Source organism: Neopelma chrysocephalum, unplaced genomic scaffold (assembly GCF_003984885.1).
Source record: "Neopelma chrysocephalum unplaced genomic scaffold, ASM398488v2 Primary Assembly neopelma1_96476, whole genome shotgun sequence".
Classification (NCBI taxonomy): Eukaryota; Metazoa; Chordata; class Aves; order Passeriformes; family Pipridae; genus Neopelma; species Neopelma chrysocephalum.
This window is the reverse complement of record NW_020925122.1, coordinates 372,419-396,739: the sequence shown is the minus strand read 5'-3', so window position 1 is coordinate 396,739 and position 24,321 is coordinate 372,419. Positions and strand designations below refer to the sequence as shown.

Here is a 24,321-nt window from a genome sequence, read left to right as displayed (position 1 = left end):
GTTCCTGGCAACACCCCCTCCACACCTGATTGGCTCGCAAGAGCTTCCCAGTCCGCATGGGGCTCTGGGCTGTTGATTGGGTGTCCCTGATCATTGTCCAAATGCTTCTTGAACTCTGGCAGGTTTGGTGCTCTGAACACTTCCCTGGGGAACATGTTCCAGTGCCCAAACACCCTCTGGGTGAAGAAATTTTTCCTAATATCTAACCTAAACCTCCCCTGACAGAGCTTCATGCCATTCCCTCAGGTCATGTCACTGGTTGCCAGAGAGAAGAGAATGGTGCCTGCCGCTCCACTTCTTGTGAGGAAACTGTAGACCACAATGAGATCTCCCCTCAGTCTCCTCTTCTCTTGGCTGAACAAACCAAGTGACCACAGTCCCTCCTCATAAGGCTTCCCCTCTAGGCCCTTCACCATCTTTATACCCCTCCTTTGGATGCTTTCTAAAAGCTTTATATCTTTCTTATATTTTGGTGACCAAAATTGCACACAGGACTCGAGGTGAGGCCACATCAGCATAGAGTAGAGCGGGACAATGGTTTTAGATCCCAAAATCCAATTCCTGATTCCTAGTCCCCCTTCCACATCTCAACCCCGTGTGAGATGGGTTTTCCAGACAAAAAACACAAGACTCAATATGGGGGGAAGGGAATTATATTACAGTGACTGTACACATAAATAAATAGTATAATACATTACATACAATCTTAACTCTATCTCTACCATGACATATAATATTTACAATGGGCCAAATCTCTTCTCCCTCCAATAAAAGTCCAGGAGGGAAGAAGAAGAAAAGACCCCTTCCAGTCTCTGAGCAGCAGTTCACTAGGGGCAGTAGGCTCTCTGTATCTTTCATGAAGCAGTTGCAGCTGGATCCTTGCCAATGCACACGAGGGAGTCTCCAAGTCTCTCTCGGCCCCTCGTCTCCAAATGAAGGGTCTTTCCGTGGGCTGCGTTACCCCAGACAAAGGTTGCTCCATCACGGTCATATCAACGAAGTGCAGAAGCCTTCGTGACGGTCTGGTATCTTCAGGGGAGTCAAGCCCCTTTTACAGAGCTTCTGTGCTCTGCCTCAAGATGGTTGCTAGCTTCTCTGAAGCTTAGCAGCAGTGGGGGAGCGAAGGTCACCCCACACACACACACATTCCTTTGACCATCCTGGCTTAGCTCTCAGGAGGCCTGAGCTTCTTGCTCCTCTCTGCAGTGCATATTGCATTTTAGGACTCCTCTCAGGTGGGAGTCTACCACCCCCTCCTCTCTCTCGGAGGGGTCTCTAGGGAGTTTGGGGAGTTCTGGTTATTCAGTTCTTACCCAAACTCTCTCTGTCTCTCTCCATCAGAGATCTCTGTGTCTTTTTCTGTTTAGCTGCAATGCCTGCTCGGTTGCTTGCTTCTTATCTGCTTGGCCTTCTGCCACTGCTCCGGTACGCTGCTGTCTCCGCCGTTGCTCCGTCTGCCCACTCACGGTGGAGAAAACTCCTTCAGCTTCTCAAGTCACAGACCTCAGTCCAGTCTAACACTGTTTCTGAGTTTCTATGACCCCAGCTGGGGCTGGGGGGCTGAGGCCCCCCAGAGGGGCTTTAGCCCCTTCCTCCTCGTGACTTTCACAACATGGCTACTCTTCTTCAACAACAAGTACAACTTCTTCTTTTCCGGTCTAGAGATATGTTTATATTTTGCAGGAGCACTGATTGGGTCAAACCCCAAGGGTCACCACCCCCTGGGGGTTACCATTTTCTTAGTTTCAGGGGGAAAACCTGGTTCAAACCACTACAACCTCCCTCAGCCAGATGGCGATGCTGTGCTTGATGCACCTCAGGACATGGTTGACACCTTTTGGCTGCCAGGGCATACATAACTCATATTCAACTTGCCATCGACCAGGACCCCCAGGTCCCTTTCCACAGTGCTGCTATCTAGCCTCTCATTCCCCAGTCTATAAGTATAGTTTAATAGGGCAAGCAAAATCTGTGTGGGCAAGCAAAATCTGTGTACGCAAGCAAAGCAAAACAAGGAATTCTTTCACCACTTTCCATGGTCAGGCAGGTGTTCAACTATCTCCAGGAAAGCAGGAATGTCATAGGTTTACTTGTTCTAAAAATCCAAGCAGAAATTTTCCTTTCCCCTGTCCCATTGTAAGAGAAGGAGGTTGAACAAGGAGGGGGAAGGGGTAATTAACTATACAAAAGAACTAGCTGGCAGACCTGCATTCCCGGCTAATAGCCCATCTAAAAAACTGCAGGGAGGGGGGAGGAGTTTTTCTCCTCCTCTCCTTACAAATGGGGAACACTTCACTTTGTGCCTTAACGGGGGCAAGGTGTGTTGGAAAAGCTCAGAGGCCGTTTTGCTCTTGACCTGGTCATCTGACTGTTCTCTGGCCTCGATTTGTCTACAGTCTGCTCTGTCGCCAGCCGAATCTGCTCAGATTTCATCGTAGAGTATGTGCTCACTGACGAACAAAGGGGGAGTCCTGTTTACAGCCAGTCACAGACAGCATGAGTTTAGTGGGAAAGAAATCGCCTTTCTTTCCCCTTTCTTCCCCTTCCCCTCCCTGGTGTGGGGGGGAGATCTCCATTTCGGCTTCTCCCGTGATCTGGGGCCCCCACGCGGCGACTGCCAGAGCTGAACAGCACCCCCTGCCGACCAACACCTAGTACTGCAGGCTCTGCTCCTCCAGTGATCCAACAGCACCCCCTGCAGGCCACCACAGAACACTGCAGGCTCAGCACCTCTAGTGATCCAACAGGGCTCCTGCCAACCGTGATTAGAATTCCACTAGAGGACAGAGAAGTATCAGACTGTTTCCTTTTTGAAGGGGACTTTTTGGGTACAGGATTATTGCTTAGTTGTTTTTGTGTTCTGTTACTGTTTTTGCCAATATACATATATCCTTTAATAAAGGGTTGTTATTTCTTCCTTTTTCCATACTTCCTCGATTGGAGTCTCTTAATTTCAGATTTACAGTTGCTGAGAGAGAAGAGTTTGATCTACCTCATAACTCATCCTCCTTAGCAAAACACTCCAGTCTCTTTAAACTGAGACACAGGGCTCCATCATGCATAATGACTTGGGAAGACAAATGCCATCACTTCAAATATCCCCCCTTCCTTCTTCCTCCCCCTGCTTTATATACGGAGCATGATGTCATATGATCAGGAATATCCCTTTGGATAGTTGGGGTCAGCTGTCCCAGCTGTGTGTCCTCTCTACTTCTTGTGCCCCCACCCCAGCATCCTTGCTGTTGGAGTGGAAGGAGAAGCAGAAAAGGCCTTGACTCTGTGTATGCTCTGCTCAGCAATAACAAAAACATCTCTACATTATCAACAGCATTTTCAGCACAAATCCAAAACATAGTCCCTTACTAGCTACTGTGAAGAAAATTAACTCTATCCCAGCCCAAACCAGCACACCCAAGTAAATCTACATGAAAGACCTGTGCTCCTCCAAGCACTGTCAAGTAAAATAGATTCCCTACGCAGGGATACAACTCCTGTCTCTCCCATCATTCTGTCAGTAGCAGTGTGCTCATCCAACAGATATTCATGATGCTAATTAGCCTGCAGCATGATTACCTGAGTCAAACAGATCAGCATATTGTAAATTGATTTCTAGAGGCTGTTAAACCTTCATATTTGAGTTAAACTTTAATTAAAATCTTTATAACTTTTGCCTAAAAACTGGGAGAAAAAGTCTCACCTGACAACGTTAGTATAGATAAGATAGAGAACAGATCTTTCAATGAAGGCCTTCTAGTGCAAGGAGTACAAAGACAAACACCTATGTCCAGGGGTTCTACCATTTTATAGTACTATCCATCCAATCCGAGAACTATCTGCCCCCAGAACCTCCCTGGAATTGCCCCCCTGGCACGCCACTCTGGAATTGAGTCAGAGGTCTCAAGACCCCTTTCTTCCTCATCTTCCTCCTCACAGCACACACTGTCTCTGGAGCTTCTCCAAGGTTCCGGGTCTTCAAGGTTGCTTTGGGTACAAGATATCTTGTTGTTCCAGCCTAGGGAGCCTATGTTCCTAAACAGGATGTTTTTGCCAGAGACCTTCCTTGAAAAAGAACCTAAACAAGCTTAAAGAATTTAGAAAATTCGATATGAAGTGTGAGAATATGGTGGATGTGTCAACTGCGATTCTAAAGTGTGAGAAACTACACAGCTATACTAAAAATCCATATTTACTACATGACTACATTAAAATCTAAAAAAGCTAAAAATCCTAAAAATTCAAAGGCATCATAAGCATGAAACATCCTCTGCACCAGACAAGACACAAAAAACTAATTTCCCTAGTAAAAGTTAAGGATTAAAAAAAGGTGCTAAACAAAAGCAAGGAAAGCAGATGCTGTTTTTATGGTAGCCTGCTCTTAGTTTACAGTTAGGAGACATAAAGAGGAATGCTGCATTATCTCCAGAAGTTGGTCACTTTTGCTGTAAAAGGTAGAAACAGTAACTGCAATTAAACCAATAGCTCAGGACAAAAACAAGTATATTTGAATAGGTAAGTGAAAACCTTAAAATGGCACATTTTAAGAATACTACCCAAATTAATAGAAATACATGAGCAAGCAGTTTAGCAATAAATATGGGAGTCAGCAACTCCTGATTTCCAGCCCCAATATCCTTTGTGGCCTTCAGCAAGCCAAGTTTGGTATCCATCTGAGGCATTTATAAGACTGCCATTTCAGTGCTTTCCACATAAATCATCATGTATGTCCTAGTTACAGGGGCCAGGACCAGTTTATTACTATGTGGGTGTCACAGTCTGATAAGACTGGAATGTTTACTAAAGAGAATGAGTTATGAGATAGACCAAAACTTCTCTCTCTCAGCAATTGTAAATTCAAAATTAAGGGGCTTTAATCGAGGAAGTGTGGAAAAAAACAGAAGAAATAACAACCCTTTATTAAAAGATATATGTATGTTGGCAAAAACAGTAACAGAACACAAAAAAACTAGACAGTAATCCTAGAAAAAAAAAACAACCAAAAAAAAAGTCTGGATGAATACTTCTCTGTCCTTTAGCGCAGTCCTAATCGTGGCCTGCAGGGGGCACTGTTGTATCGCTGGAGGTGTAGGGCCTGCAGTACTCTGTGGCGCTGTTTGGCTCTGGCAGTCACCACGCAGGGAGGGGTGGTCTGGGGGATGGTCTCGGATCGCGGGAGAAGCCAAAAGGAAAAACCAGAGACTCTTCCCCCCAATGGGAGAAAGGTAGAAGGAAAAGCAGTTCACCCCTACGGGACTCACTGTTCCCAGATGACAGTGTTCCAAGGCTCTCCCCTTCTCTCCCAGCAAGCACAGACCTCTCCGATGAAAAACCCAGTAGATCCCGGCTGGAGTCACGAGGCAGTGTGCGAGCCGACCGAGTCCGGTGGTCTGGCCTCACCAGGACGAAAAGCCAGAAAAGAGAGACTTCCAGGCCTTCTCTCCAAATGCCCGCACGCAGATCCCTGTCTCCGTCCCCGAGAGTGAACTTCGTCGTCCGCTCCTCTTCCCTCTCCGAGCAGAGCAAACCCACCCCCTCCCAAAACTCCTCCCCTCTCCCCCCAGCCTCTGAATGGGCCATCAGCGAGGAATGCAGCCTGGCTAGCCAGTTCCTTTGTAAGGCTAATTAACTCCCTTCCCCCTTTCCATTCAAAACTCCGTCTTTCCTACAGTGGGGGGGCAGGGGGAAGAAAAATTCTCCTTAAATTTCTAACCTATAACAGTGGGTATAACCAAAACTGTGTATTCTACACCGTCAATGTAATTTCTGATGGACTGTTAAAAATGGATCATTTGCAGCATCTGCCCAGGGCACACCTAATGACTGAGCTGTGATAACGCCTCTTCAGGGAGGAATTCGCACCTTCACACCCAGCCTGGGGGGTCATCTCTGCTAATGGACCATACTGGATTGGCATAATAGGCCACTGCAACACTGTATTGGGTCTGGCTGAGCTGGAGTTTTTTTTCCCACAGTAGCCCTCACAGTGCTGTGCTTTGCATTGGTAGCTAGAAGGGTGTTGATAACACATTGGTGTTTTGGCTACTGCTGAGCACAGTATCAGCACTGTAACATTCCTTCCTCAGTTGAGGGCAAGATCCTGGGAGGGGACACAAGTAGGCCAGCTGACCCAAACTGACCAAAGAGATATTCCATACCATATTGACGTCAGCTCAGATATAAAAGCTGAGGCAAGGAGCAGGAAGGTGAGCATTCTTTGTCTCCAATGGCTGCCTGCTGAGAAACCGTCACACGTACTGAAGCCCTGCTTCTTGGAAGTGGCTGAACACCGCTGCTCATGGGAAGTAGAGAATTAACCCTGCTATCTTTCACTTCTGCACATGCAAGCTTCACTTTACTGTTTTTGCTTTAAATAAACTGCCTTATCCCAACCCACAAGTTGTTTTTTTCCACCTTATTCTCTTCCCACTGGGAAGGGGAGTGATAGAGCAGCTGGGTGGGCACCTGGTGTCCAGCCAAGGTCAACCCACCACAAACACCTAGACCATCAAAGACTCCAAAAACATCCCATGACTCACAGAGTTAAATCACCCATTGTGAAACTCCCTGCCCTGGGGAGGGACATTCCCACCTGAACCTGAGCATATATAATCTTGGGGTTTTGGGACTTCTGGTGCCACTCATTGGATCGAGAGGAAGACCAGAACTCCAACAGGACTGCAACTGCCACTCTTGACAAGACTGTGATCATTACCTCAACAGAACTGCCACCATCATCTGTACCAATAGGTTTACTTTCCTTTTACTTTGCACCCAGGGGGGCCACGTGGTACTCAGCACAGGGGCCAATGAACACTGTTCTGTTCTTATCCCAGGAGGCTGGGTTATACATCTGTTTTTGTGAGTTAAAACCAGTTTTTCTCCGTATCCTTGCATCTATTGTAATTTATTTTTAGTAAATTGTAACTCTGGTTTATAATGTCTCTAGAGTTGGATTCATTTCTCCCGCTGGTTTACTTTTAAACCAGCACAATGTATTAGCAAAGTCTCTCATGTACTTTCAGGAGTTTTTTGTACATCTTCATTTTGTGTAACAATAGCAGGTCATTTTAATGGGGATTTTGGGGATTTGTATTATTTCAGGTTTTGTAATGAGAAACATTAGTTCCTTGGCAGGTTGTGTGTGTGGGGTTGTTTATTTTTGTTTTGTTTTGTTTATAAACCATTAAAGAAATAAAACTAATCTGTCATTATTTGGAAATTGTGTCACACTCAAGAGATAGCACTGCTCATTGTCAGATGCATGCTTATGAAGATTTTTATATGTTTCTAAACCGTGACAGAGATGACAACTACAGTTCAGGTTATAACTAGTTGATTTATTTGACCTTTGCTGTAAAGGAGATGTCACAGAGCAGGGGACAAGCGCTGCTCTTGTGCATCTTCCAGACTTTCCTGTAAGTTTTGCAAGGACAGATGGATCATGGATCTGAACACTCTTGGTCTGGTGGAGTTAACCCTCCTCAGTTTAGGAGGTAACTGAAAAGAACCAAAAATAGAAGCTAAGATGGAAGATCCTCTTCACTAGTACATGTGAAAGATTCAATCCTGCTTGAGAAACTCAGGCCTGTTGCCTGTTGCGTGAACTCTCAGATTGAAAAAGTAAAACTTTGAATTCTGCTGCCAAGACATCCCATCAAGGCACTGAAGATGCATTATTCCTCTGAAGCACAAATTGTACCTACTTTGTGATTTGTATTTAGCTGCATTCTAAGTGTTAAAGTCCAACTCCACAACTACCACCTGGCAGGTCAGAGAAAGGGTGAGCCTTGCAGGAATAGCAAACCTCACCCCTAGGAAGCCTCTCTATCAGGGACATCTATTTGAGCACACACGGGGGCAGAAGGATCAACCTGCCATACACCTCCTGCACTGCGGACTGTAGAGCAACAAGCAGAAAACACAGGTGAGTTAGTTTTTAAATAAGGAAATATTTTGTGCATTTAAGGTCTGAAGCTCAATGGCATGGCTCATAGGTTCAAATATCAGAGAATCACAAAAGTATTGGCTGGCTGGGGTGTCACCCTGCAGAGCTCTCTTCTGACCTCTTGCTCAAAGCAGGACCTTCTCCAGCTCTCCGACAAGTTGCTGCTGGATCTTTGCTTAGACAAGCCTTTAAACCTACAAGGATGGAGAGTCCTCTGTGAGCCACCCATGCCAGTGCTGTGCCACCCCCTAGTGAAGAGGGTGCCCATTCTGAGTTTCCCAAGCTGCAGTGCTGCAGTTTCATCTCACTGTCTGCTGCTACCCAGACAATTTCAGCCCCACCACCTTGGCCGTCATCCCCTCACATGTCTGCAGGTAACTCAGACTATACATTAGCTTCCTCCATAAAAAATGGGCAAGACCGGCTCCCTCGGCCTCTCCATGTGTCTTTGGACCTCAGCATTTCAGAGGGTCTTTGCTGGACCTTTTCCAGGTTCCTCAGATTCCTCTTGAACAGGGGGCTAAACTCTGCACAGCACTCCAGGTGCAGCCTTACCCAGGGACATGGGCAGGGAAGTAATAACTCCCTGTGGTGTGCTGGTCCTTATGTGGTCTAATACTTGATGTGACTTCATCGTGGGGAGGACATGCTGTGTGTTTAGTGCCCACTGGAAAGCATACTAGGAAAAACCTGAGAGAAATGAAGATATTTACCAGGAAGAAGAATTATTTTCATGTAAGCAGCATTTACTGAGAAGCATATTTTCTGATGGATGCTGTTACCTATCTTCTTGCCAAAGTTCACCAGTCAAAGACAACAAACTGCCTTTATGGAAGTGATTAGGAGTGTGGAAATGTACAAAGGTCTCTAAGACTTGTGAGAATCACAGATAAAACCATTCACAGCTATCTTTCTGTCATATTTTTAATCATCATGGAGTATGCATTGACATGACTTCTAAAAAGCTGAATTGTTCAGTCAGATAGTGCTCAGGGAGCTTCAAATTACAAGAGCACAGGAGTTTCAATCCACAGATGAAGCAAAAATACCATGGCTGGCAGGTGTTCAGCCATTTCCAGGAAAGCAGGGCTCCATCATGTGCAATGATGACCTGGGAAGACAAATGCCATCACTCTAAATGTCCCCCCCTTCCTTCTTCTTCCCCCAATTTTATATGCTGAGCATATAGCTATTATGAAGAAAAATAACTCTACCCTAGCCAAACCCAGCACAGAAGGTAACAGATTCCTAAAATCAGTGCTTGTTAAAGAAATCTATTTGTTCCTAAGAAAAGGACACTGAAAAACATGAAAGGAAAAGAAAATTGGGGCAGCAATGAGGAAGGGATACCCATGAGTCACATCCAGTGTTCAGGGGCTTCCACTGTTACCTGTTAAGGGAAATAGGGACAGACCTGATGCCACCTGGCTTACTTCACTGTGTGATACACCAAGAGCTGCTTGCAAAAGGTGGCAATCCCAGTAGTCTGAATCCCCCTTCTCCGCTGCATGGAAGAAAGGGATCATTTGCTTGAATGAAGTGTATGTTTAGTACAGAATAAAATGTCTTGGGGATTTCAAAAACAGTTTTAGGCTAGTGTTTTTGTGACCCAAGGGAAATATGCAAGTCTATTTCAAATTTTGTGATTCTGGTGTCATGAAAAGAATTGTAGAGCTTTCCACTTTCTCTAAAAAAGAGTTCCACATAGGCACTCAATATTTTTGTAAAACCTTGTGGTGGGTTGACCTTGGCCAGACAGCAGGTGCCCAGCAAGCCTGGGCACTCCCCCTCCTCAACAGGACAGGGAGAGAAAGTATGATGGAAAAGCTCATGGGTCAAGATAAGGACAGGGAGATCACTCACCAATTACCATCACGGGCAAAAAAGTCTCAACTTGGGGAACATTAATTTAAATTAAAATAAATAAGAACAAATCTAAAACCACCATCCCCCACCCCTCCCTTCTCAGGCTCAACTTCACTCCCTGCTTCTCTACCTCCTCCCCCCAAATGTCACAGTGGGATGGGGAATGGGGTTGTGGTCAGTTCATTACGCGTTGCCTCTGCTGCTCCTGCCTCCTCGCACTCTTCCCCAGCTCCAGTGTAGTGTCTCTCCCACGGGAGACAGTCTTTAATGAACTTCTCAAACATGAATTTTTCCCACAGGCTGCAGTTCTTCATGAACTGCTCCAACGTCCTTTCCATGGGGTGCAGTCCTTCAGACACAGACTGTTCCAGCATGCATCGCCCATGGAGTCATTGGTCCTGCCAGAAAACCTGCTCCAGCATGAACTCCTCTTCACAGTCCACAGTTCCTGTCAGAAACCTGCTCCAATGCAGGCTTCCCATGGGGTCACACCTTCCTTCAGAGCATATCTACTTACTCTGACATGGAATCCTCCATGGGCTGCAGGTGGATCTCTGCTCCACTGTTAACCTACATGTACTGCAGGGCGACAGCCTGTCTCACCATGGTCTTCACCACGGACTTCTATTGCCTAGATAGATTAATTAGAGGGATTTGTACCCATATGTCAAATACTTACTCTAAAGGTATGTACGATTGGACAGAGGGAGACTCAAACTGTCCAGAATTGACAGTATCATTCAGAAAGTGAAATGTTGCTATATACTCCAAATATTCAAGTTCAGGTTATAGAATGTAAGCTTGAAACAGTTAAATAAGAGACTTTTAAACACATTTTAAACTGACATTCCAGTCAGTGGGAACTTCACCAGACTGCCACGACTTCTCAAATATGACAGCTCAACCACTTCCTCCGACAGTTCCCTCAGGACCCATGGATGCATCTTATCAGGTCCCATGGACTTGTGCACCTTCAGGTTCCTTAGATGGTCTTGAACTTGATCATCTACAGTGAGTGGTTCTTCAATATCACAGTCTCTTCCTTTACCTTCTGCGACTCAAGCAGTGTGGCTGGAGCACTTGTCAGAGAAGACTAAGGCAAAACCATCCTTCAGTACCTCAGCTTTCTCCATGTCCTGGGTAACCAGGTCTCCTGTTTCCTTCCAGAGAGGGCACACATTTTCCCTAATCTTCCTTTCAATACCAACATACTTATAGAAGCTTTTCTTGTTGTCCTTGACGTCCCTGACCAGGTTTAATTCTTTCAGGGCTTCAGCTTTCCTAACCTGATCCCTGGCTGCTCAGACAATCTCTCTGTATTCCTCCCAGACTTCCTGTCCTTGCTTCCACCCTCTGCAGGTTTCCTTTCTGTGTTTGAGTTTGTCCAGGAGCTCCTTGTTCATCAACTCAGGGCTTCTGGCACTTTTGCCTGAGTTCCTTTTTGTAGGGATGCATTGCTCCTGAGCTTGGAGGTGATCCTTGAATATCAACTCTTTCTTGGGCCTCTCTTCCCTCCAGGGCCTTACCCCATTGTACTCTATGAAGTAGACCCCTGATGAGACCAGTCTGCTCTCCTGAAGTCCAGGGTACTGAGCTTGCTGTGCACCTTTCTTGCTGCCCTAAGGATCTCGAACTCCATCATTCCATGGTCACTGCAGCCAAGGTTGCTCTTGAGCTTCACATTCCCCACCAGCCCCTCCTTGTTGATTAGAACAAGGTCAAGCATAGTACCTCTCCTCGTTGACTCCTTGTCCAGATTGCAGAGAGGGGGGCAGAGCTTAGCACCATGTAGGCACAGCTAAGTTGTTATTTTATACCACCCGCGCGGGGGCATGGTTTTGTGAGGAAAAACTGAGCGCCCCACCAGAAGTGTGCCATTTTTGCCTTGCTCTTGCTCTTACAGGAAGGTTGTTGACATCAGCCCTGCAGACCCCATCTTTTGCCGGTGCCGTCCACCTCCTCACATTTTCTCCAAGACACAGCTACAGGATATGGTGCTGAAAGGACCTAGCTTTAGGGGGTCTGCTTGTCATTGTTTTTCATTGTCTCAGGCTGGGGGGTGGGAAACATTAGCTGCTGGAGCCCCTTGCCATCTTGCCTTTGTTCCTTACTGTCACGTGGCACAGAGCACAGGAACGGTTGCCATCTTACCTTTGTCTTACCTTTCTAAAATTATCAGTAAAAGTATCTCCTGAGAAAATATATGCTTTGTATTCCCTTTATGCTACCTCAGGGTATTAAAGAACTGAGGGTTCTCCAAAACATTCAGTGGGTGAATTTTTGGAGCCTTGTATATTTTTAAAAGTAATACTCCTAGTTGAGCTTGTCACTCCAGGGCTGAGGTCTTACAGCGAACTACGAGGAGCAACCTCCATCTTAGTTTTTTCTGATGGTGAACACCTTTTTGTGGGTAAATGTCTTGGTTTATTGAAAATATGTTCAGGAGGTGAAACGTCCAATGAAATAAAATGCTTCTTTTTTCTTTTCTTCTATTTCTCTCCCCCCAAATACTGACAAATTAGAAATTACGAGGAGTCTGAATGAAGAAGGAAAAAAACAATTTTACTAAAAACAGGAAAGAAAACAAACAACAACAAAAAACCAAACAAACAACAGAAGAAAAATGTTACCCGGCTGCCCCCTCCTCTAGGTCAAAAACAAAACCTGGAAGGATATTTCATCTGAAGGAAAAATTCTATGCTGCCAAGTCAGTAGCATGTAGCAATGTAGCAAAGCCACATGGAGTAACAATGGAGGAGCTGGGATGACCCAGAGAGTTGGGTGGCAGCTGCTGCGGTGAGAGACCTGGGCTATGGGAACTGCAGAGAGAGACCTGGGCGGCAGCTGCCATGGCGAGAACGGTCAACGTCCCACGGGCCCAGGGGAACTCCTCGAAGCACTCGGCTTGGGGCTGTGGCAGTCCTCTTCCTTGGCACCCACACCCAGGAACAAGAGAGAGAGAGTTCTGGAAGCCCTGGGGATTTACCCTCTCTCTCCTGAATGGAATGAGGAAAGATGTTCCTAGTACCTTTAACACCACCTGACCAGAAGTGATTCATTTACCAAAACCTTCTTGTTTGCACTGAATTAAAAACTGGAGCAAGAATGAGAGGAAGCTTTTTATAACAAATTAAAAATTCACAAAGTATCTGTATTTCCTGATTGTTCCTTCAGACATTTGTCTTTTCCAAATTATGCTTCTAACAAATATTTTCTCTTGAAAGAAATCAGAGGAGGCAATAAAACTGTACTCACCTTGCCAAATGCAATATTCTACATGGCAATATAGAATACCTGCAACTTTTTCCTTAAATAGTGTTCTTTAAGCAAGGATCTCTTAGCAAGCATGTTATCCCTAGCATTTTTTACTGTTAACCAGGAGTGCAAGACTAGCTTGCCTGATATCAGACATATCCCTCTAAGCACTCTTTTTGTCTCTCTGCTCTCTGGCCTTTTCTGTCCAGACCCCAGTGTTGTGTTCATTAGGGAAATTTCTAGCAGCATTCACCTCAAGCCTTTCTAAAGTCTCATTGCTTAGATCCAATCTCCTCTTTCCTAATTTTATGGACCCCTTTATTCTATGTACCTTCACGCCACCATTTTCTTTCTCCCTTTTTCCTTAGCTTGTCACACTTCCCAGCAATCAACCATAGATAGGTTATTTGATATCCTCTCATAAGCAGAAGTTTTATTACAAGCACTAATTTGAAATCTTGGTGTATTTCTTAGATTTGAATTTCAAGCAGATCGGCTGCAAGGTATGTGCACTGAAATGAGAGAGGGTGTCCTTTCTAAATCACTTAGGAAATTAGAAGTTTTAGCTTAGATAAAAATTATATCTTTATCAACTAAGGGATTTGCTTTCTTGGCATAGAAGTTGTCTTTTCTTTTAGGACTACAATTAGTTTCAGGATGTAGAATGTAGATGAAACATGGGAACTAATAGAGAGTGTACTGTATGCCCTCCTGCAAGAAATTAGCTTACATGCCCTCTTGTCCTACTGCTGGTTGCCTGGGAAAAGAGACCGACACCCACCTGGCTACAACCTCCTTTCAGGTAGTTGTAGAGAGTGATGAGGTCTCCCCTGAGCCTCCTCTTCTCCAGGCTAAACAACCCCAGCTCCCTCAGCCTCTCCTCATAGGACTTGTGCTCGAGTCCCTTTGTGAGAAATATCTCTAATTAAAATTTTGGAGATGGCCAAATAAAGTGAAACAAAGAACTTTATTAACAGCGCACTGGGTGCACCAGACTCGTGACCAGGTCTGAGCACACCCCGAATGGGAGGGATGAGCCCTTTTAAGACCCTTTGATTTACATAACCACTCCCTCGCACCTCCCATGCCAAGCCTCGCTCTTTTTTTCCTTAAAAGGTGATATAGTCTTCTTCTTGCAGTCCATTGGTTGTTTTAACCAACTTATCAAGTTGTTTCCCTGCCCCCGACTGCATGGTCCCTTGGCAGTGAGCCCAGACTGGTCTTACTGCCTTACATACTTTCCGGCCCGCCTTCACACCATAACTGTAAGTAACAGTAAGTAACTGTAAGCAACCCTGTAAGCAGAACAGTAAGCAGCAATAGGTAACTGTAAGCAGAACAGTAAGCAGCCCACCAGTCCTCAGACACTAACAGTTCCCCAACTCCCCAAATAATATGACCTCCTGGTATCTCGGCATGAGGCAACCATGGAAACCCCTGCTTGTAATAAAACCGTCTTATTCATTTCCTACACCTTCACCAGCCTCGTTGCTCTTTTCTGGACCTGCTCCAGCACCTCAATATCCTTCCTGAACTGAGGGGCCCAGAACTGGACACAGTACTCAAGGTGTGGCCTCACCAGTGCTGAGTACAGGGGCAGAATCACTTCCCTGGACCTGTTGGCCACACTGTTCCTGATACAGGCCAGGATGCCATTGGCCTTCTTGGCCACCTGGGCACACTGCTGGTTCATGTTCAGCTTCCTGTCGATCCAAACTCCCAGGTGTCGGGGTTGACAGAGAACCTGTCAGCAGCCTGGCACTTATCGACGAAGCAGTCGAGGTTGACCAGATCAAAATATACCCCTGAGATGGACTGAAAGAGAGGACTGAAAATGAAGACCCTGATCCTGACAACATACTGATGCATCCTGAGGAAGCTGTCCTGTGGGAACAGAGAACACTGTCTCATGAGAACAGGAACATTGTCTCATGAGAACAGAGACCTGTTTTGAACGAGAGTGGTCGGGAAAACATCAACATGAGAGAAAAATAAGAGCAGGTGCTTGGGACTGTTGTGGGAACCTTACAGGGCTGTTTTGAGAAAGAGCAAAGTTGTCGTGAGAAAGTAGAGTCTAGAAAATGCACCTATTAGCTGTAAGAATTCTGGTGTGAGAGTTTGAACTGTCCTATCCGTGTGGATTACGTGTGTCCAAAAACTGTACTTAAGGGACTGCGAAGCAGCCCCGGTGTGCTGTCTTTTCCTGGAAATAAACTTTACTGGAACCTTTTTTTATGTCGCACGTCCGTTCCAACAGCGACACCCAGGTTCCTTTCTGCCTGGTTGCTCTCCAGCCACTATGTCCCCAGCCTGTAGCGCTGCATGGGGTTGTTGTGGCCAAAGTGCAGGACCCGGCACTTGGCCTTGCTGAACCTCATCCCGTTGGAATCAGACCATCTCTCCATCTTGCCCAGGTCCCTCTGCAGAGCCCTCCTGCCTTCCAGCAGATCAACACTCCCCCCTAGCTTGGTGTCATCTGCTTTTTTTTTTTTTTTTACTTTTTCAGCTTCTGGTGAATTTTTTCCACACCAACCTGGCTGGGGTGGAGGAAGGTTCAGGCTTTATTGTTCTCTGGTTCAGACCTTAACGAATGCCCTATTGAAATGCTAACGACTTCTCTCTGCAGGAAGCAGGACTCTTTTGTTTCCTTCTACCCAAGGCCAGGGGTGGGGGGGAAGGGAGAACTCAGGTTTGAGGTGTTTTTCCTCCTCCTTTCTCTTTCCCTCGGGGGGAGGGATTTGGTTTTCTGGGCCGGTCTCGGGAAGCGGTGTCGGGAAGGGGTCAGAGCTCGTCTTCTTGGATGGGTGGTTAGTTTTCTTCTGTCCTCGAGGGATGTCCTGTTTCGCATCTGAGTCCTCACACTCTGCTCTGCTCTACTGCCTGGATTTGCCTTGAATTCATCGAAAAGACAGTGCACAGGGAGCCTCTGGGGGGAAGGGCCGCCCTTCCCCTCCTCTTTTTCCCATGACAGCAGCAGATGGCACCCTTTGACAAGGAAGGGAATCCACAGCTGGAGCCAGCCTTTGCCAGTGTGAGTCCATGGGGGGAGCAGCCCCCTCCCTGAGTCAGGGCAAAAGTGAAGTGCCTGCCGTTTCCTGAGGAGAAGAAAAAGAAAAACTTACCTTCTCCCCCTCCAGTCTTCTGAGGGTCATCAGTCTGGAATGCAGAATGCGGCCAGTTCTTTTGTGTGTCAATCACCCCAGCCAAAAGAACCACCCTCCCCCTCCCTCATTCAACATCCCTCTTTCATAATGATGCAGGGGAAAAAAAAAATTCCCACTTGGTTTTTTAGAACAAGTAAACCTATGACAATGAGCCTACCAGGGATGGGGCCCCGCTAGACCTGCTGTTCACAAACAGAGAGGGGCTGGTGGGAGATGTGGTGGTCAGAGGTCGTCTGGGGCACAGTGACCATGAAATAATACAGTTTTCAATACTCAGGGATCCAAGGAGTGCCATCAATAAAACCTCTACGCTGGACTTCCAGAGGGCAGATTTCGACCTATTCAGAAGCGTACCCTGGGAAACAACCCTTGAAAACAAAGGGATCCAGGAGGGATGGACATGCTTCAAGAAGGAAGTCTTGAAAGCACAGGAGCAGGCTGTCCCAGTCTGCCAAAAGGCAAGTTGGCTGGAAAGACGACCAGCCTGGCTGAACAGGGAGATTTTGAAGGAAATTAGGGTTAAAAATAGAGCTTACCAATTATGGAAAAAAGGGCTGGCTACTCAGGAAGAGTTAAGGAATGTAATTAGGTCATGTAGAAGGGAAATTAGAGAGACGAAGGGACAACCTGAACTGAATCTCGCCACTTCTGTGAAGGATAACAAAAAGTCTTTGTACAGATACATCAATAACAAAAGGAGGGGCAAGGAAAACCTCTATTCTTTACTGGACATGGGCAGGAATATAGTCATCAAAGATGAGGAAAAGGCTGAGGTACTTAACACCTTCTTTACCTCAGTTTTCAACAGTAAGACAGGTTATCCTGAGGACAGCTGGCTTCTGGAGCTTGTAGAAAGAGATAAGAAGCTTAATAGCCCCCCTATAATCCAGGTGGAAACAGTTAGTGACCTGCTGAGCCACTTGGATCCTCAGAAGTCTATGGGACCAGATGGGATCCACCCATGGGTGATGAGGGAGCTGGCAGAAGAGCTCGTCAAACCGCTCTCCATCATTTACCAACAGTCCTGGCTCACTGGGGAGGTCCCAGATGATTGGAAGTTGGCGAATGACACGCTGATCCACAAAAAGGGCCAGAAGGGGGACTCGGGAAACTACAGGCCCGTCAGCCTGACCTCAGTGCCTGTCAAGGTTATGGAGCAGATCATCCTAAGTGCAATCACACAGCACCTACAGGATGGACAAGGGATCAGACCGAACCAATACGGGTATAGGAAGGGCAGGTCCTGTCTGACCAACCTGATCTCCTTTTATGATCAGGTGACCCACCTGGTGGATGAGGGGAAGGCTGTGGATGTGGTCTACCTGGACTTCAGCAAAGCCTTTGACACCATCTCCCACAGCATACTCCTGAAAAAGCTGGCAGCCCATGGCTTGGACAGGGGCACTCTCTGCTGGGTTAGGAACTGACTGGAGGTCCGGACCCAGAGAGTGGTGGTGAACGGTGCTACATCCAGTTGGCAGCCAGTCACTAGTGGTGTCTCCCAGGGATCAGTGTTGGGCCCAGTTCTGTTTAATATCTTTATTGATGATTTAGATGAGGGGATTGAGTGTACCATTAGTAAATTTGCAGATGACACTAAGTTGGGGGGGAGCGTCGATCAGCTGGAAGGCAGGAGGGCTCTGCAGAGGAACCTGGACAGACTGGAGAGTTGGGCTGATTCCAACAGGATGAGGTTCAACAAGGTCAAGTGCCGGGTCCTGCACTTTGGCCACAACAACCCCATGCAGCGCTACAGGCTGGGCACAGAGTGGCTGGAGAGCATCCAGGCAGAAAGGGACCTGGGAGTTTGGATTGACAGGAAGCTGAACATGAGCCAACAGTGTGCCCAGGTGGCCAAGAAGGCCAATGGCATCCTGGCCTGTATCAGGAACAGTGTGGCCAGAAGGACCAGGGAAGTGATTCTTCCCCTGTACTCAGCACTGGTGAGGCCACACCTGGAGTACTGTGTCCAGTTCTGGGCCCCTCAGTTCAGGAAGGATGTCGAGGTGCTGGAGCATGTCCAGAGAAGACCAAAGACGCTGGTGAAGGGGCTCGAACACAAGTCCTATGAGGAGAGGCTGAGGGAGCTGGGGTTGTTCAACCTGGAGAAGAGGAGGCTCAGGGGAGACCTCATCACTCTCTACAACTACCTGAAAGGAGGTTGTAGCCAGGTGGGGGTTGGTCTCTTCTCCCAGGCAGCTATCAGTAAGACAAGAGGGCATGGTCTTAAGCTCTGCCAGGGGAGGTTTAGGTTGGATATTAGGAAGAAATTCTTTATAGAGAGGGTAATCAGGCATTGGAATGGGCTGCCCAGGGAGGTGGTGGATTCTCTGTCTCTGGAGGTTTTTAAGATGAGACTGGATGTGGCACTTAGTGCCGTGGTCTAGTAACCATGGTGGTAGTGGATCAAGGGTTGGACTTGATGATCTCGGAGGTCCTTTCCAACCTGACTGATTCTATGATTCCTTGAGGAAGCTTTGAAATTATTGCTCTTTGAAGCTGGGGTATACCAAGCTCTAGGGCCCATACATATCACAGACTCCTTGCATATTGAGTGGGGTTTTGCCATCTATGGACTATCAATTCATATGTGGCAGCAGGGACCCAAGGGGCCCACACGACTTAATGAATTTTATTCCCGAAGGTTCAAAGATGAGAAAAATGATATTCAGCTTGGGAAAAAGGACTATTTGTAGTAACTATAGCTTTGCAGGAGGCAGATAAAATTGGTGCAAATCAGTTGTGTTGAGAGGCCCCTTTAAGGTGCTAGAAGCTGTGACAACAGGTACTCCACCCCCTCCAGGGGTGGCTAAATGTGAGACTTTCAGGAAGTGGTATGCAAAGGTCAAATACCACTGCCACGCCCAGTTTTTGAAAGGTCCAGTAACAATGGTACCGTATCACTCAGCCTATGATTCAAGAAAATACTGTTTCAAGGCTCTCAGGGGGAAAAGTGATTATGTCTTGTTCCCTTCCTTGGTGTCTCAGTTTAAGGAGACTGAAGTGTTTTGCTAAGGAGGATGAGTTATGAGGTAGACCAAACTCCTCTCTCAGCAATTGTAAATCTGAAATTAAGAGGCTCCAATCAAGAAAGTATGGAAAAAAGTAAAAATAACAATTCTTTATTACAGGATATATGTGTATTGGTAGAACAACAAAAGAACACAAAACCAACTCAACAATAATCCTGTAACCAAAAGTCCCCTTCAAAAAGGAAACAGTTTGATACTTCCCATCCTCTGGTGCAATTCCAATCACAGTTGGCAGGGGGCGCTGTTGGATCACTGGAGGAGTAGAGCCTGCAGTGCTCTGTGGTGGTCAGCAGGGGGCACTGTTGGGCTCTAGAGGTTGCTGCGTGGGGCCCCGGATCGCGGGAGAAGCTGACAACGGAGATTCCCCCCCCACCGAGGAGGGGAAGAGGAAAAGGGGAAAGAAGGGCGGTTTTTTTCCCACGAAACTCACGCTGTCTGCTGCTGGCTGTGGCCGGGACTCCCCCCTTTCGTCAATGAGCACAAACTCTCCGATGAAATCTGAGCAGATCCAGGCTGGTGACAGAGCAGAGCGTAGGCAAGCCAAGGCCAGAGAGCAGCCAGATGACCAGGTTGAGAGCAAAATGACCTCAGAGCTTTTCCAACACACACACCTTGCCTCCATTAAGGCAAAAAGTGAAGTGCTCCAGTTTCCAAGGAGAAGAGAGAAAAAAACCTCATCACCGCCCCCCCCCTCCCCAGCCTTAGAGAGGGCCATCAGCCTGGAATGCAGTTCTGCCAGCCAGCTCCTTTGTGTAGGTCAATCACCCAAGGCAAAAATCTGCCCTCCCCCATTCAACAACCCTCCCCCACAGTGGGGGAGGCAGAAGAAAATTCCCATTTGGTTTTTTAGAACAAGTAAACCCATGACACTTGGCCAGGCAACAGATGTCCCTGGTACAAACAGTGCCACTCCCACCTTAGACATGCAAAGCTTCCTGGTGTGGTCAAGGGATGTTTCATTGCCCAACTCATTACACAAAGGCCAAGGCTTAATGGGAATTCCTGAGGTTGTAGAGCAGGTCTGGGGGGTGGAGGGGGAAGAATGCACCATCACACTTAATCTCAGAAAAGACCATTCCTAAAAAATGCAGGGCTGAACAAATCAACAGAACAGTTCCTTTCCACACCAATCTCAGCCTTCCCTTCGTGTCATAGAATCATAGAATTATATAATCATAGAATATGTTGAGTTGTAAGGAACCCATAAGGATCGAGTCCAACTCCTGGCTTTGCACAGGACACCCCAAAAATCACACCATGTGCCTATGTTAATATCTTTGTTGATGATCTGGATAAGGGAATTGAGTGCACCCTCAGTATATTTACAGAGGACACCAAGTTGGGTGGGAGTGTTGATTTGCTGGGGAGTAGGAAGGCTCTGCAGAGGAATCTGGACAACCTGAATCAATGGGCTGAGGCCAATTGTATGAGGTTCAACAAGGCAAAGTGCTGGGTCCTGCACTTGGGTCACAACAACCCTGTGCAACGCTACAGGCTTGGGGAAGAGTGGTTGAAAAGCTGCCAATTGGAAAAGGACCTGGGGGTGTTGGTTGACAGCAGCTGAACATGAGCCAGCAGTGTGACCAAGTGGCCAAGAAGGCCAATGGCATCCTGGTTTGTATCAGCAATAGTTTGGCCAGAAAGACTAGGGCAGTGATTCATCCCCTGTACTTGGCACTGGTGAGGCCACACCTCGAATCCTGTGTTTAGTTTTGGGACCCTATAAGAAAGACATTGAGGTGCTGGAGTGTATCCAAAGAAGGGCAACAAAGGTGGTGAAGGGTGTAGAGCACAGCTCTGATGAGGAAGGGTTAAGGGAGCTCAGATTGTTTAGCCTGGAGAAAAGGAGGCTCAGGGGAAAACTTATCACTCTCTACAACTACTCTTTCAGGTAGTTGTAGAGATTGAAGCAAGGTGGGAGTTAGTGTCTACTACCAAGTAATAAATGATAGGACAAGAGGAAATAGCCACAAGTTGCACCATAGAAGGTTCAGATTAGATATTAGGAAAAATTTCTTTTCTGAAAGGGTTATCAAGCATTGGAAGAGGCTGCCCAGGGAAGTGGTTGAGTCATCATCCCTGGAGGAATTTAAAAGATATGTAGACCTGGTGTTTATTGACATGTTATAGCGGTGCAATTGGCAGTTCTGGGTTAAGGGTTGGACTTGATGATCTTAAGGGTCTTTTCCAACTTAAACACAGAATCTCAGAATCATAGAAAAGTGATTGACTGCTAGTCACACTTTTACAAGCCAGCTATCAGCTTATCTGTCAAATCAGACTTCAAAAAGCAGGGTGTGCATTCAAAGTTTGATGAATCAGGATGGTTCTAGCATAATTGACACCAAGACAACACCCTGGCTCCAGCAATTGATCTTGCATGATAGCTTGATTGGATTTTAGATCTTATCAGAGTGGGTGTATCCTGCCACAGTAGTGACATTTCCATCATTTTCTTATGAAATGTTTCAAAGAAAAAAGAATACCCTATCTGATAGAAGAGCAGACAGAATGACAGACCCAGGTGTACTTAGTATCATTCCAAGAGCCAGTACCATAAGTACAGTACATTAGTTCTCACTTCTAAGTAAGATGAAGATTTAAACAATTTTAGAGGAATTAAAAAAGATGCTTCAGTGTTTTGGAGTTTGCAGGTTTTTTTCAGAATGGGAACATATAGATTCACTCATAGTGGACAAAGATTGTTAAGCTTCTGTTTATTTTTATATTTTTATATCTCATGAATTAACAGTTTAGCCAGCCAGAGTATATTTACAATGCAGCTACTTACATATATGAGTTTTTTCAAACGCATGAAAAAAACCCCTTTGGAGTGAAAGGAACTAAAAAATCCCACCAATCAGCATATCACAGAATCACAAAATAGGTAAGGTTGGAAGGGACCACATTGGGTCATCTGGTTCAATCTCCCTGCTCAAGTAAGGTCATCCTAGAGCACATTACACAGGATTGTGTCCAGACGGTTCTTGAACATCTCCAGTGAGGGAGACTGTGATGACTCACCCTTAAGGGGAAGGAAGCATTTAAGATTCATAAATGATCGTGGTCAAAAGGAATGACAAAAGTCAGAGGGTCTGCAAACAATCAGAAAGTTTTATTAGTAAATTACACACTTGTCATGGAAATTGGTATGTTAGTCCCTGACCTACTATATAAGCACATGGCAGTGGGTTTTGGTTAAAGGGGTAGGATGAAAGGGAAGAGAGAAAGGAAGAGATGAATTAAAGAGGGGGAGAGTGAAAGAGTGAGAGAAAGAAAGAAAGGAAGGAAGGAAGGAAAGAAAGAAAGGAAAGAAAGAAAGAAATCACTAGTTCTGGTTCCAGCATCGATCCAGCTGATGGGATGTCCAGGGTCCTGGGGGTGCCACCTGGGCTTGAGGGGGTACCGTTGTATGGATAGGTTTCTCCACCCTGAAGATAGGTTTCTAACTTTCTATGCAAATTAGTTATCATGCGCAGTCCATTCTTTCAGACCTTTCTGGAAATGAGTTAGAGGGTTTCAAGGGTCTTTGGTGGTCTTGATCCCCCCCCTACAGTCCATGCCCACTTCTTGGCCTCATTCCTGTGCTTTTGCTGTACTGTGTTGTGCTTATCTCCAGGAACTACAACAAGGATGTTTGTCCCAGAAAAGTGCTGCCCTACCTCCACATTGGCTCCTATCTCCTGTCACAACTTGTTCTTTCTCATGGCATGTTAATATCAACCACTCCTCACAGTTTTGTATCATCAGCAAACTTGCTGAGGAGGTACTCTACCCCCTCATCCAAGTCATTGATGAACAAGTTAAACAATACTGGGCCCAGTATTGACCCCTGGGAGACACCACTAGTGACAGGCCTCCAACTAGACCCTATGCCACTGATCACAACCCTCTGGTATCTGCCATTTGACCAGTACTCAAAAAATCTCACTGTCCACTCATCTAACCCACACTTCTTGAGTTTGCCTATGAGGATTTCATAAGAGACAGTGTCAAAAGCTTTGCTGAAATCAAGGTAGGCAATATCCACTGCTCTCCCTTCATCCATCCAGGTAGTTGTATCATTGTAGAAGGCAGTCAGGTTGGTCAAGGATGGTTTCCCTTTAGTGAATCCATGCTGACTACTCCTGATCACCTTCTTGTCATCCATGTGCTTAGAGATGGCCTCCAGAATGAGGCGCTCCATCAGCTTTCCAGGGATTGAGGTGAGGCTGACTGGCTGGTAGTTCCTCCTCCTTGCCCTTTTTGCTCAAGAGAGTGGATATAGAGGGTACATGCCACAGGGTACCCTGTAGTTTTACCTGTGGGATCATGGAGAGGACATGAGGAAGTGGTATGGAAAATATTCCTTGACCCTAGAGGCATGGATACGTGAATGTCGTGGTTTAACCCCAGTCAGCAGCCAAGCACCACACAGCCACTCACTCACTCCCCCACCAGCAAGATCAGGGAGAGAATTGGAAGTGTAAAAGCTAGAAAAATCATGGGTTGAGATAAAGACAGTTTAATAGGGAAAGCAAAGACCGCACACACAAGTAAAGTAAAACAAATAATTAATTCACTGCTTCCCATGGGCAGCCAGGTGTTCAGTCATCTCCAAGAGAGCAGGGTCCCATCATGTGTAACTGTTACTTGGGAAGACAAATGCCATCACTCCAGATCTCCCTTCCTCCTTCTTCCCCCCAGCTTTATATACTGAGCATGATGTCATATGGTCTGGAATATCCCTTTGGTCAGTTTGGGTCACCTGTCCTGTCTGTGCCTGTTCCCAGTTTCCCATGCACCCCCAGTCTCCTCATCAGCCTGACAGTATGAAAAGCAGAAAAGGCCTTGGCTCTGTGTAAGCCCTGCTGAGCAATAGCAAAAACATCTCTAGATTATCAAGCCTGTGTTCAGCACAAATCCAAACCATAGCCCCATACTAGCCACTCTGAAGAAAATTAACTCTACTTCAGCTGAAACCAGCAGGGGAAAGTTAAAGGAAAAACAATCATAAATGGGGGTTCTAGCAAAGTTGCTGCTTCAGTCTCCAGTGGGCAGTTCCCCAGACAAAGTTGAAGGG

At 46.3% G+C, this 24,321-nt stretch overlaps 1 long non-coding RNA gene across 1 annotated transcript; it reads left to right on the top strand.

Annotated features, from left to right (window-relative positions):
• Positions 1-2,100: 2,100 nt before the first annotated feature.
• Positions 2,101-21,767, top strand: LOC113981343. The gene is made up of 3 exons (XR_003538383.1): positions 2,101-2,256; positions 20,468-20,473; positions 21,758-21,767. It is a non-coding gene; the product is annotated as an uncharacterized LOC113981343 (long non-coding RNA).
• Positions 21,768-24,321: the final 2,554 nt, after the last annotated feature.